Raw genomic sequence first — 15,824 nt, 5'->3', positions numbered from 1 at the left:
ATGCAGTGGGACAAAAACAGCAAATGTAGGCAGAAGAAATAGCAAAGTTCGATAGCCAAAAATTACCAGTTCCAAGGCCCACAGAAGTAAGTGCTGAACCTGCAAAAACAACAAGGATCAATGGTAATACAAAACTGCACATGTGATTTTTTGTTTAATTGATCCAAAAACGGTTGATATCTGTGTTTAAAACAACAAGGTAGAGAGATAACCAATGAGCAGAGAAGGAAACTTGTAAAATCATGTGATTTTTGTTTTAATTTGTTTCAGTTTTCATTTACCCATATGCCTATGTAACCTAAGTTGGGATTTAACACAAATGTCCTTTTTGTAGAGGAAGCTTGCTATTATGACAACAATGAAAAGTTATTTATTCGAATTAAGGGATCTAGAATGAGCGTTTATGGCGTTTCGACAGTATTTTTGTGGGACATGAGAGCACCTCAGACGTATCGAATTGCATTCTGAATACGAAGCATGTCTTTCTGATATCAAATAATTTTCATTTTTGAAATTCACGATATAATACAAATTTTATGACAAATTATTAAAACTAGCAGGATACCCGCGCTTCGCGCGGTCCCCGCTAGATGAGTAAATGGGAGCGTTCACTATAACAGGAAGAATTACTGAACAGGTAGAATCATCGAAAAGATACATTTTATTTATATAAATCTGTCTCTTCTTACATTTCCTTTTTTCCTTTCTTTTCAGTTTCTTCTACATTAGGCTATTTTGTTCCCATTAAAAAAAATTTGCTGCTTAGCTTGTGATTGTCCGTTTCCATGTTATTTATTTATTTAAACCCGTATCCCATTTTTTTTCTAAATCTTTTATTTGTTACATTTCTCTTTTAGCTTCATTTTTTATTTGCTGCTTGCGATTTCCCGTTTCCATGTTTTTTATTTAATTCTGTTATCATTATTATAGCTTCTTTTTTTTCTTACATTTCCTGATTAGTTTCTTTCCTTCTTTGTTTCGTTCCCGTTTCATTTAGTTAATTTAACCCGTTTGCCTAATTACTCGTACCTCTTTTGTCATTTTAATTTCATTTTTCTTTATAGTAGGTCGACCGCTTCATTTTGTTTATACAACACACATATTTTTCCCGTATATGTCCTCTCATAGCGTGTATGCGGACGTGTTCATCTTTATCATAATCCCGTGACCCGTCCATGTACCTTTTTGTCTATTAATTTTTATTAATTTTTCCTTCTTTCTGTATTATCATGTCCACTGGTGTCTGGCCTGCAAGTCGCGTGGCTCTGCGCAGTTTACTCGCGCATTGGCGTAGTGCGCATTACGCTCGCTCGCCGACGCGCTGCCTGCCAGCTGCAGCGACGCGCAGGGCTGGGTCAACTGATTTTCATAACAAAAACCCCGTTTTTACCCATATTTTCACTGTTTTTGCAGTCAATTCTTGACCGATTTCAACCAAATAAAGTCCAGGCAATGTCCCGTATATTCCTCGATCTCCCGTATGAATTTGGCGACATTTTGATCGAAATTGACGGAGCCTTTTACATAAACCACATACATACATACATACACACCCACATACAACATTAGCCTATTTATAGTAAGACTAGCAGGATACCCGCGCTTCGCGCGGGTCCCCGCTAGTGAGTAGGCCTAAATGGGAGCGTTCGCTATAACAGGAAGAATTACTGAACAGGTAGAATCATTGAAAAGGTACATTTTATTTATATAAATCTGTCTCTTCTTACATTTCCTTTCTTTTTTTCCATGTTATTTATTTATTTAACCCCATTCCCATTATTTTCTAAATCTGTTATTTCTTACATTTAGCTTCTCTTTTTTTTATTTGCTGCTTGCGATTTCTCGTTTCCATGTTTTTTTATTTAATTCTGTTCTCATTATTTTAGCTTCTTTTTTTCTTACATTTCCTGAATGGTTTCTTTCCTTCTTTGTTTCGTTCCCGTTTCATTTAGTTACTTTAACCCGTTGGCCTATTACTTGTACCTCTTTTGTCACTTTAATTTCCATTTTCTTTATAGTACCGCTTCATGTTATTTATACAACACACATTTTTTCCCGTATTTATTACGTCCTCTCATAGCGTGTATGCGGACCCGTCCATGTACCTTTTTGTCTTTTATTTTCTATTTATTTTTTCTTCTTTCTATATTATCATATCCACTTTCTATATTATCATGTCCACTGGTCTCTGGCTCGCAAGTCGCGTGGCTCTGCGCCGTTTACGCGCGCATTGGTGTAGTGCGAATTACGCACGCGGCGCTGACGCGCTGCCTACCAGCTGCAGTTTTTCATAACAAAAACCCCGTTTTTACCCATATTTTCACTGTTTTTGCAGCCAATTCTTGACCGATTTCAACCAAATAAAGTCCAGGCAATTTCCCGTATATTCCTCGATCTCCCGTATGAATTTGGCGACATTTTGATCGAAACTGACGGAGCCTTTTACATAAACCACATACACACATACAACATTAGCCTATTTATAGTAAGATTTGATATTTTTCAAATTTTTGATATATAACAGTCCTCGAAATAAATTGAAAATTGTGACCTTTTATATTGAAGATTGGATTTCTTTCCCAAAAAGACCTATTTTTTTTGTGTTTTTTGGGGAAAAAAATCCATATCTTCAATACAAAAAATCAAAATTTTCAAGTATAAATCATCAGATTTATAAAGTTTACTCCAAGTACTGTTAAATATCAAAAATATCAATTTTTAATGATTTGCCATAAAGTGTGTATTACATTGCGAATTTCAAAATATCAAAATTATTTGATATCAGAAGGACATTCTTCGTATTTAGAATGCAATTCGATATGTCTGATGTGCTCTAATGTCCCACAATAAATACTGTCCAAACGTTCATACCCCACCCCTTAAAAGAATACAATTCAATTTTGTTCACTAGATTTTACTTTTACCCGTAAGGGAACAAGACAACATTAAACATTACCACAAAATTGTAAAGTAGAGATATCTGTCCTGTTTGAGATTGCTTATATTTAGGGAAGTAATTTGAGACCAGTTTCGATGATATATGACCATTTTTAAACTTCCTCAGTGTAAGAAATGTTTGACCAATTCGACCATGACAATTAATTTTCTTTTATTCAAAAATAGCAATGAGAGAAACAATCGAGATCCATTTTTAAGTTTTCGCCTCCATTATGATCTCTGGCGGCAGAATCTATACTTAATGCCTTGTACCGCAGTGAATTTCCTTTATGCGTATTTCTCGGAAATGTTCATTTTACATGCGAATGTGATACAATTGCCCTTATGTGTGGACGTCTTCGAGAAAGCAGAATATTCTTGCAAAACCAACCTGACTCACGTCATTCCAATTAAAAGGGTTTGGGTTACAGAACCAGAAGTTCCTCAATCTCGAAGGTTTACCTCAGACTCAACCGTGCGGATTGAAATGTACCCGTAACTTGCTGAAGTTGATCGTATATATATTACTAGTATCCTGCTTTGCGGATGCAAACCCAGCAAACACAAATCGTTTCCGACATCATTCGCAAAAGGTTAGAAAAGGTTGACAGAAAACGTTTAAATGTCGGGTTATATAAAGGTATAAAATGTTTTTATAACCTACTGCAAATATTCTAACATAATGTTATTTAAGTGTTAATACAATATTTGGCAAAAAATGTCTGCAAAAAATATTTTACAATATTAGCCTCAGCTACTAGTATTTCGGCTCAAGATGAAGAATAATGTCGTCCGTCCACCGTTATATCCTCGACAATGGTGACAGAACAAGGTGGGGATCTGCAGATCAAGAAGAACCGTCGGCGTCGCAAAGGTGATTCTACAACAGCCTGGATAGCAATGTTTGTCTTTTGATTTTATGATCAGTGCTCTTGCTGTCAATGTCATCCGCTAATCCGCTATACAAAATTAGTGTCAAGAACGCGAAGTCATCGTCGCCAACATTTCTCGAAAATGTTCTTTATAATTATGTATGTTCCATTTTCATACCTTAACATTAAACAAAAATAATGATCAGTGGCGTAGCGTGGGTCATCATATGGGGAGGGGAGGGAGGGAGGGGAGGGAGAGGTGAGGGAGGGGAAGGGAGGGAGGGAGGGAGAGGTGAGGGAGGGGGAGGGACTGGGCACCGACCATTGGGGGCACCGGGTCTTATTGGGGGCACAAGCCGTTTTTCGGCAATTTCCTATGGGATTTTCTAAATTTTGCAATCGATGGGGGGACCCGTGTCCCTATGACGCTACGCCACTGATACTGATGTGCGTATTGGTGTGACTTATTAATGGTTAAATCGTAAAGGATTATGGGATTGATCGAAATGGTCAATTGACTATTTGAAAATTGTATCCCCTTAAAAAAGGAAACTTGTATTTGCACAATAGTTCCTCATTTTTTCTGCACTACCCCATTATTATTATACTATTATTATGATTTTGATTCAGCTTCGTTTGATGCTCCAAAGATCGTGGGAAAATATTAAGTATACATTTAATCAGCTATTATATAGTCCGTAGTGATCAAGTTCGAAGGATATAAAACTACATACTTCCTGGTACACTGCGTCATCATCCCTATATCTTCGTGTCAAAAAATGCCGTGATAGTACGGCGAATCCTCTCGTTTTTCAAAAGCTACGCATGGCGATTTTTGTTCGAGATAGGCCGAGCGACTCAGGCTAAGCATACCATTTACATGATATTGTTACGAGTCGTACTTGACTCAAGGCCAAAATCACCTTTTACCCGAACTCACACGAATGCACAACACAAATACACTGTTTGATTATGCTGACAAAATCTAAGTCTTTAATTGAAAGCACGTTCTTATTGGTACAATATATGACAACAAATGCACATACACAATAATCAAAAATAATCACTCTTTATCTATTTTCTACTTAGCCAGCATTCTTCTTCTTGGCGATCATAAAGTTCTTGCAATGTTCTGGACGACTGCTGTAATATATCCTTATTCATTTGTCCTGCGAAAATCAGCGAAGTCCTTTGTACACTTGCATTGATAAATCCTTGCGTATAAAATCCTTATACGAAAATGGTGTTCTCCAAACACGTTTATAACTCCTTGCGCAGTTCTCCTATACTAAACTCCTTGCGCCGTTCTCCTATGCTAAACTCCTTGCGCAGTTCTTCAAATTTAACTCCTTGCGCTGCTTTCTCCAAACTTGGTGCTATTTCCACCTTTCACACAATATCTTCAGGAAGCAGGACTGCGATGCAGTTGTCCCCTCTTATTTTGACAGTTGTGTAACTTGTGTTGCTCCTTTAACCAGACTTCAGCAAATCGGCAGAAGAATATATATTCCTTTCTTGGAAGAAGTACGTTCTTGGACGTATTCTAGATCTTCTCCGACAACACTGGCAAATAGTAGTACTTTCATAAATTAATTCTGGTTAGCAATTTCCTTTCTTTGAAGGAACTGGACTGTAAGCATTTTAGCTAGCTAGCCCAGATCAACACTATTAACTGTGACAATAATAAAGGCTATTGCAGCCTGTCAGATCTGTATCCAGATGATAATAATTGTAACCTTTTCCGTAAAGTCCTTCACAATACGCAGAAGACCCTCTATGTCTTACTTTGGTCAATTTTCGTAGCTTTGAAATAACCATATTTCAGGCAAGGCTGAACTTGTAGCACTGTAGGAATCCTCCATGGCTACACTTTGAAATACTCCCTGAGTATCCAGAATAACTGGTTAACATTAAATACTCTCTTTTTGAGAGCTGTAGCTACATCCATTCACATTACAATCATATCGATACAGGTCTGCCTAGAATTATTGCAAACATGATGTTTTTAAGCAAATCTGGGATTTTCCCAATGTTCTAATAATAGACATTAACATTTCACCTTACATCACTTCCTGTGGGTTTTTCCCATGATGTCATCATCTTTCTTTACAGTCTCAGGGATTTCCCCTTGACATAAATAGTGTTGATAAATGATGTTGTTATTGCATTCATCTGGGTTTTCCCCTAGATGTAATAATAAACAAACTATTGCATAATGATAAAGGTAACTTCCCCTATTTCATGATACACAATTTTACAGGGTACATCACAATATGAGATACCATAGCCCTGCCACACACCGACATCGCCTGGCTAATAATTATTTGGTGCAGCAGAGACATGAAAATGAATACACGGGATCGATACACGTGAATTGCTATGCACGATTTTGATATCAGACGAAAATCTTCGGATACTGAGTTAGAAAATGATGAATATCTCCCGTAAATGAATTTTTCTCAAGAAACCAGATGTGGTCTCATACACTTGAAAATACGTGTTGAACAGATATTATAGTCGTTAGCGTGCGCTTTGAAAATTGGCCGTGCGCTTTGAACTCAAAATTTGACCAAAACTCTCAATTTTATATTGCGTTGGTCCTGTAGGCCTATGGACTACAGCGCGCAGCAGGCTATAGCGGCACTCACTCAAGTGGAAACAGTATATTAACCATTGACCGCAATATCGTATACAAGCTTGCTCACACAGCGAGAAATCAATTACCCCGTCTATTGTCATAGCCTTAGTCAGGTCACTTCGCTAATAATATGCATCTCATAAGGTCCGAATAAAATAGCCATGTTTGGCTGTGGATTCAACCTACCATTGCGATTTCTACTATGAAGATATCGGGGCGATGTCACTGTGTGCCATAGAGCCTGCCGCTTAGTTTCTATTATACGATTTGCGCATGATCAGTACCACATATGGTGTTACTATTATAGAAAATTCGATTTGTTTTCAGGTAAAACGCAGGTTTTGTTTCCAGTACACTAACTCGAAAAGCAATACACTAATTAGCGGGGCCTTGCTGTTTGCTGTGGATATCTTTAACTGCATTTTATATATAAGTAAAGATTTTGAAATCCAAAGTAAAAATTGTGATATATTTAACTATTTGAGAAATGAATTATACAAAGGAACCCGTGTAAAATCCAGCTGCTGTATCTATAATACAATGTACATTATCCACTCTCTTTATCTGAGTGAATAATAGAACATCGATTTCAATCGAATTGAATACATGTCTCCATTTTGAGTTTGTACTACACCTCTGAGCGACAAAGCGATCGATTTCTAGCCAATCAGATACGGTAGGCCTCCTTTTCTTGCGTTCAGTGAAATACCAATCGCCCGTCGCTCACCAACGGAGTATTAAGATTATATTTATAACACTGGCTGTTGACACTGTGTGGTACACCACAAGGGAGATAGTTAGAAAGCGGTTTTGCTACGAATACTAGTCCAAATTAGAAAAAATTGCACCTTTTTGAACCGTACAATAATGGCAAACACAAAGCAAGTTGAAGTTATAGTATGTATAATTTTTTGGATTCTCATTGCCATGACAGCGTCTTACCATTTTGATTATGCGTACAGTGATCCAACACATCCAAGGGAAGGAGAAGCTACTGCATTTCGATGTGAATGGGGAACCAACAACCATGACATTGTCTTGAGTAAAGATGGTAATAAACTCATTAGAAATGGCATGATCGTCAGTGACGAACTTAAACAACGATCAGGCATACGTCTGGAATATGACGACGACCATGATGGTTTAAATGAAATTTGTCCTTTTAGATCGGGGCATACCTGCCTAGTAATACTTCGAGAGATGACAGCGGTAATTACACCTGCAGCATACATGATCGAGGTAGTGACTTTCCTCTAGTTGCAAGATCTTTTACAGTAACTTTTATTGGTAAATTATGCTTTACAAATCCACTTGATTACTCACGTTTTTAGACGTTTCATCTTCCTACGGAAGACTTCATCAGTAATGTGATGAACCAGCAACACTCCTACTCTCATCTCCAGAGGGTGTAGTTCTTTGCAATAGCTGGTCATATACATGATTGAGTGAGTATGTCCCTTCATCGCGGTTGATAACGTTGGCCCCCGTTTTCTGATCCACATTGCTTCTCTAATCCATCTGGTTTGCTTACATGAGTCTTTGTCGATTACTTTGGCTCCGTCCCAATCAATAACATGGTTTTGTTGCGAAACATGGTCTGTGATGGCGGACTTGTTAATTTCATCGACCGACTCCTTTCGAACAGCGCGTGTGAATTTCCTCTCTGTTAACTTTTCAGATTCTTTTAAATGTTCTTTCAGTCTTACCCCGAAAGGTCTGCCGGTTTCCCCAATGTACGACTTCTTGCAACTTTTGCATGGTATTTCATAAACACAATCGCAAGTTTTGGTGGCTTCTATTTTGTCTTTGGGGTGTACGAGGTTTTGTTTCAGCGTATTGTGTGGTCTCATCGCTGTCTGGATGTTATGCTTTTTAAACACACGTTGCAGTCTTTCGGACACGCCTTGGACATAGGGTATCACTACCATGCCCTTACTTCTTTCTGTGTTCTTGTCCTTTGCTTTCTTCTTCGCTTTGGTCTTATCACTGATCTGTTGTTTCACTTTTTCAATCGTCCAGTTAGGATATCCACATTGATTTAGCGCATGCTTGATGTGTTCCTCCTCCTGTTGTTTATCCTCCTCTTCCGTTACAATCGCGTCTTTCCGATCAAGCAATGTTCTGACTACACCCAATTTTTTGGTGTAAGGGATGTTGCGAAGCAAAGTTTAAATACTGGTCGGTGTGCGTTTTCTTTCTGTACACTGTTGTCTTTACCGAACCGTCTTCTTTCCGATTGATCAGCGTATCGAGGAAAGGTATTTTTCCTTCTGCTTCTTCCTCGTGCGTGAACTTAATGTTGTTGGTTGGATCCGCTTTGTTGAGGTGATCTGTCAGTTCTTGCGTAGTGCCCTTTGGTATAATCTCGAGGATATCGTCGACATATCTTTTCCATAATTTTGGACGACACGCGATGGGTGCATTGGCTATGGCTTTTTGTTCCAGCCATTCCATAAAAATGTTCGCGATAATCGCGCTCACTGGGCTTCCCATGGCCGCTCCAAATTTCTGCATGTAAATTTCTCCCTGAAGGAAAAATATGTCGTCGTCAAGACAAATTCAAGTAATTCAATAATGTCCTCGGTGTTAAGTAATGTTCTTTGTTTCAGCGTGGTGTCCTTGTCCAGATAATCTCTCACTATCTCCAGCGTTTTATTGATAGGGGTATTCGTGAACAGTGACACATACTCACTCAATCATGTATATGACCAGCTATTGCAAAGAACTACACCCTCTGGAGATGAGAGTAGGAGTGTTGCTGGTTCATCACATTACTGATGAAGTCTTCCGTAGGAAGATGAAACGTCTAAAAAACGTGAGTAATCAAGTGGATTTGTAAAGCATAATTTACCAATAATTGATATCTACAATCCTGATGAACTTATTCAAGGAGTTTTACAGTAACTGTTTTATATTACCCTAACAGAGAATTTCCCATATGCTCAGTAGAAGCAGAGTCAGCCAAGTCACAGGTGCCATTTTCGTGTTTTTCAGAGATAGGCATTCCTCCAGTGTCAGTGAATTGGGCAGTTGAAAGTGAGCAAGTCAACGGTATTCATCCAATAACTAATCATTATGACGAGTTTATAACATCCGACGAGCACACAGATTAGAAGTACGGACGTGTTTACATGTTCTTTGAACAGCTCAGAGTTTTCCATTTCTCGGAAATGTTTCTTGTATGGATATTCCATTTTATACGCAATACTTGTACTTCCACCATCCTTAAGTGTTCACGTCTTAGAGAAAGCAGAATATTCTTGCAAATCCAATCTGGCTCATGTCATTCCAACTAAATGGATTTGGACAACAGAACCAGAAATTCCGCAATCACGGAGGTTTCTTTCTGCCTCAAGATTGCGGATTGAACCCGTACTTGATGAAGACATTGGTACCTTGGTAACATGCTTTGTGTTGTTTGAGAGCAATACGGTACGAGTGGACGTCCATCTATGGGTTAATCATCATGATTATGACGATGTGGACCCTTCCACGAAAATGGTGACAAAACAAGGTGGCTCATCTGCTAAATATGAACAAGGTGACTCTGCTACTCAAGAAGAACGCAAAGGGGGTTCTACCACAATCTGGATAGCAATGTTTGTGGTCGTTTTGATTTTATGGATCAGTTCTGTTGCTGTCGGTGTCATCTGCTACACAAATGTCAAGAACGCGAAGTCATCGTCGCCACAAGAAGCAACTCAGAAAGAGAGGAAAAATGCTAATTTGCATTAAACAAAAATGGCTGATCATGCAGAATTCAAATTTCAATGTTGGTAGAATCATACCAATGTATTCCTCTTAATGATTAAGAAAGGGTATATTTTCATTCCGTACTGCTCTTGAGTTATTTATAGCTATTTATAAGTAAGAAATATTTGGGCTCCACAAAAATATTGGAACACCATTTAATGGTTGACATTTTCTTCGGGAAGTTTTTTTTTTTTTTTTTTTTTTTTTTGAGGATTTTTTTTTTTTTTGGGGGGGGTCAGTTAGCAAACCAACTAATGGGGGATTTATCCCCGGGATTTATCCCCCCATCCCACTCCATAAAAACCACTGCTCGTCCTTTGGATCGCGCATTTACAAGCTGGTGACTGGCTTTTAAAGTCCCCTAGACCTTCTCTGTTGAAGTTTGACTGGCGGATTTCAGTGTAGCTGGTGACATTGGTGACGTCCCAGCAAATACAAAACATTTTTAAAACGTTTCAAACAGATTATATTTTGTGCTTTTGGTTTTGGTAAAAACGTTTTAATAACAATAAATGTCGGGTTGTATAAAGCTCATGAAAACATTCTAAAACTTTCTATATGAAAACACATTGCAAAAATATTTTTTAAATGTTTTCAAAATGTTATTGAAAATATTTTCTGCAAACATTTTTTGCCAAATATTTTGTCAACATTAATAACGATATGTTAGATTGTTTGCAGTAGGTTATCAAAAAATGTTTTCAATGTTATGAAAACGTTTTATATCTTTTATATACCCTTTATTATAACCCGACATTTTCTGGCAATCTTTTCTAACCTTTTGTGAATGATGTCGAAAACATTTTTGTGTTTCCTGATAGGTCTGTCACACTACACCGAACAGGTCTTCCGTACAAGAAACGGATGGCATTTTAGTAAATCCGTTGTTGTTCGTCAATGATCGTTTTATGTTCTTTTTATGTCCTGCTATCATCCGCCAAATGCGTTTCGTGTTAGGTGATGTTCGTTAAGTCCGTCGGCAAGTTTGTACATGCACAAAACTTGAAACGGAGTGTACCGAATACACATGTTCGGTATTTATCCGATGTGTGTTCGTATGGTGCTGCATATTGCCGGAGTTTGTTCGCTCTCCTTTCGTTCATGTTCGTTCTTTGTTCGTTGCACTCGGCCCGTGTTCGTTGCAAATACGTTCCTGTGAGGCCTTCACCACCGGATAGCATATTTTTGCATTCGGTGATGTACGTTGACCCAGACCGTCTTAGTGTCACACTACACCGGATCGGTCTTCCGTATAAGAAACGGATGGTATTTTAGCAAATCCGTTAGTGTTCGTCAATGTTCGTTTTATGTTCTTCATATGTCCTGTTATTATCCGCCAAATGCGTTTCGTGTTAGGTGATGTTTGTTTAGTCCGTCGACAATACGTTTCAAGTTTTGTGCATGCACAAAACTTGAAACGGAGTGTGCCGAATACACATGTTCGGAAGTTGTCCGATGTGTGTTCGTACTGTTCTGTATACTACCCTGGGTTTGTTCGTTATTCTTTCGTTTATATACCGCAGGTGTTTGCAAGGTTTCGCAGGCGCTTGTGCCGGATGTAGGCCTATGGCGAACATGTGCATCGATCATGATGGGGGGACTTTCTGAAGGGTGTGTGACGCAATATCATATTTCCCCAGTACTTTAGTGACTGACAAGTAGAAAAAGGGGAAAGGAGAGAAAAAAGAAAAGAAAGTGAGAAAAATTGAAGAGAGAAGAGAAGAGAAAAGTTAAATTGCATGTAATTTAGTAGTAGGCCTATGCATGTAAGTAGTATTGAGGGAGGGGCACTTTCTGAAGGGTAGAGGACGCAATATCAAATTCCTACCAGTTTTAGTGATTGACAAGAAAGAAAAAAGAAGAGAAAACATGGAAAAGGTTAAATTGTATACGTTATTGAGTAGGCCCAGGATAGTAGTACTAGTAAGCCTAAGTATAGGCCTGTGATTATTATAGACACTGCTTTTAAGCAAATGTGGTTCCTTGGCCCAAAAGCCTGTGAAAATTACTGCCGGCCAGTCCATATGCAGGGCCCGTGATATTTTGTCACCAAAGTCAGTATTTAAGACTGACTTATAGGTCTATTCCTGACTTTAACATATCAATCCATGCATGCTTTACCTGAAATTACCAGTCTGAAGTCTTATATCTAAGTGTCAGTGGATCAGTGTAACATTTTAAATTTTGCAAATTCAAATCGGGCCTTCTTTGTTTTTTGTTTAAGGCAATAATAGTGTAAAAATGATGCACCAAAAACAATTTTCCAAATTTTCCATTTTTTAAACTAAATTTATACACAATAGGCCTAGGCCTAATAATGTAAATAGGCCCTACAGTCCCCATGCAAATGGCTTCAATTGGGCCTTCATTTTCAAAAATGGACAAGTCTTAATCCTTTTTGCTTCTGCTATGGACATCCACGTGTTATTTTTAAAACAATTGTTTATATTATACAATAATGGTGAAAACTTTTCAATGGCTTCAATTAGGCTTTCGTTTCACCAAATTGCGTCTGTTTCAAACTAAAATAGTACCCAATAATAGTGCTAAAATTGATCCAAAAAATGACAAATGGCTTCAATTGGGCCTTCATTGTCCTAAGGTTTCTCACCTCTATTGCCCCCGGAAGCTGGTTGCCCTGATATATCAGATTTGTAGATCTTTTGTACTTATTAGCCAATATTTGACCATTTTCGTCAAAATTTACCCCCTTAAAAGTTGTCTTTCCCCACTTTGTTCACCCTCTGAAAAAGTGCTTGCTACGTCACTGCCTCTAAGGGGTCAAAAACCCTCTCAAACACCCTCTCCTCCCCCACTTTTCTGATAGGGTGGACGTCCCTGTTGGTATGCCACATGCGACGGATTCGCCGGTCATTTGTCGGACGTTGAACGATTGAATATAAAACGCCTGCAGGATTATTAGCGGCCACAACGCATAGAGAGACGAACGGGAATCGGACCCCCAAATCCGGACATTTGTCGGACGTTGACCCCAAATCCGGTCATTTGTCGGACGTTGAACGATCGAATATAAGACGCCTGCAGGATTATTAGCGGCCACAACGCATAGAGAAACGAACGGGAATCGGACCCCAAATCCGGTCATTTGTCGGACGTTGAACGATCGGATATAAGACGCCTGCAGGATTATTAGCGGCCACAACGCATAGAGAGACGAACGGGAATCGGACCCAAAATCCCACCGAATCTTCTGCCGGACTGGTGATTTTTCCACCGAATAAAATATTTTTGTATTCGGTGATGTACGTTGATCCAGTCCGTCGTAGTGTGACAGACCTATGAGGTGCATATTCGCCCCGGTGAAAATCATAATGGGTCTGTAAAAAGTAGTGAATCCGCAGTTGGGTCTCGTCTATAGATTTGTTGTTGACATTAATATTTTGTGGTTTAGTGAACCGAATAAAATTAAATTACAACCATTACAACAAATTTTCGCATGTTCTTATTTTGGTCAAGGTCATTGATTTTTATTTCCTTGTCGCACGGTTTCGAAAGATATAACTACTACATTGTATGTAGTATAAGACAAGTATGCATATATTACATACTTAACTTCCCATGGAACTATGAGGAACTATCTCTTATATTATACTTTCATGGCAGCACAATATGAACTAAACTACATGTATATATGAAATCGCGACTTTTCACGATTAATAAATCAGTTCACATCGACTTCTGGCAGGAGCATGAATCTCAGCCTTGTCATATTCATAGAGTTGTGCTTAATCTCACCATAAATACAATAATGGGGAACACAAAGCAACAGGTGGGAGTTTGTTTTGTTTATTTGACGTTCTGCATTTTAACTTCTTGTTACGGATACTCTATTGATTTTGTTCACGTTCCGACAGACCCAAAGGAAGGTGGTACAGTTGATATTTTTTGTTTGTCATATGATGCGTACATTGACAACCTAGACTTGGTTTGGAGTAAAGACGGTGATGAGCTCACAAGAAATGGTACTTTTATTGATGAAGAACTTGGCAAACGACCTGACATTGATCTGTCATACTCTTGGTATGAAAGCTACATTACAATAGGCAATGTTTCCCGACGTGACAGTGGTAATTACACATGTAGTGTACATCATCAGGGTGAAAAGTATCCTCTGGTGGTAGAATCTGTAATACTTAATGTTTTGTATTACCCTAAAAGCGAGTTTCCTTTATGCTCAGTAAAACCAGAGACACCAAACTCTCAGTTGGCATTGTCCTGTTTGTCAGAGATCGGCAACCCTGCAGTGTCAGTAGATTGGGAAATTGAAAGCGCACAAGTGCAAGTCAGTGAAGTTCCTTCAACAAGCAATCAAGAAGAGGAGTTTGTAACATCTGAAATTACGATTACGAGTACGCAGATTAGAAGCAAGGACGTGTTTACCTGTTCTTTGAACAGCTCAGAGTTTTCCATTTCTCGGAAATGTTCCTTGCATGGATATTCCATTTTATACGCAATACATGTGATACCATCGTCTTTAAGTGTTGACGTCTTCGAGAAAGCAGAATATTCTTGCAAAACCTATCTGACTCACGTAATTCCAATTAAAAGGGTTTGGGTGACAGAACCAGAAGTGCCTCAATCGCGAAGATTTTTCACCGACTCAACCTTGCGGATCGCACCCGTGCTTGCTGAAGACAATGGTACCTTGGTAACATGCTTTGCGTTGTTTGAAAGCAATACTGTAAGAGCGGATGCCATTCTATGGGTTAACCATGGCGACCATTCCTCCGTTAAATCCTCGACAATGGAAACAGAACAAGGTGACTCTGCAACTCAAGAAGAACGCAAAAGTGAATCTACTACAGCCTGGATAGCAATGTTTGTGGTCGTTCTGATTTTATGGATCATTTCTATTGCCTTCGGTGTCATCTGGTACAGGAAGGTCAAGAAGTTGTCGCCAAAAGCATCGTCTCAGAAAGGACAGGTTGATTACCAAGGGAAGACAGAAACAGACGGGGAAAACTATATGGATCTGAGTCCTGAGCAAAGGCCCTCCGAGGTTTACACAGACCTCAATTTGGAAGGAGCAGTGTCGACTCAGTACGCAAATAAGGGATGCGTACAAGAGACCAAGAGAGGCGGTAATGTTGATGTGGAACTTTATGATTATCCTGAAGATGACGAAGTATATTTAAATATATAGAAATGGAACAAACTGCGTGCGATCTTGATAAAGCAGAACAATAATTGTAAAGGCCTAGTAATTGAGTGGAAGAAGGGCCCGACTCCATCAAAACTGTTTTTGAGATATTAAGAAAAAGGTTTTATAAACAGAATGTTTTCATCTTCAGGGGACCTTTAATACATGAACATAGAGTATTACATACATTCGAAATTATATATGATGTTTCCATGGCAACGGTACAGGTCTTAATACGAGCTGGAGTTGTGCCCTTCTTCCACTAATATACTGCAAGTGCCCGTTCCGTAAGCAGATGCGTTATAAATAGCTACAGAAATTTGGTAATTATCCATTAATTGCACAAGTAGAAGCATGCAATATATTAGCAAGAAAGTTTATTATAGCGAAAAGCAGATTTCATGGATGAACAAAAATTTATTCCTCTTTAACCCAATATTTGTGGAAGAAGGGCCCAACTCCA

The sequence above is a fragment of the Amphiura filiformis genome, chromosome 5, assembly GCF_039555335.1.
Source record: "Amphiura filiformis chromosome 5, Afil_fr2py, whole genome shotgun sequence".
NCBI lineage: Eukaryota > Metazoa > Echinodermata > Ophiuroidea > Amphilepidida > Amphiuridae > Amphiura > Amphiura filiformis.
The sequence above is the reverse complement of the archived record's forward strand: the minus strand, read 5'-3'. Positions refer to the sequence as shown.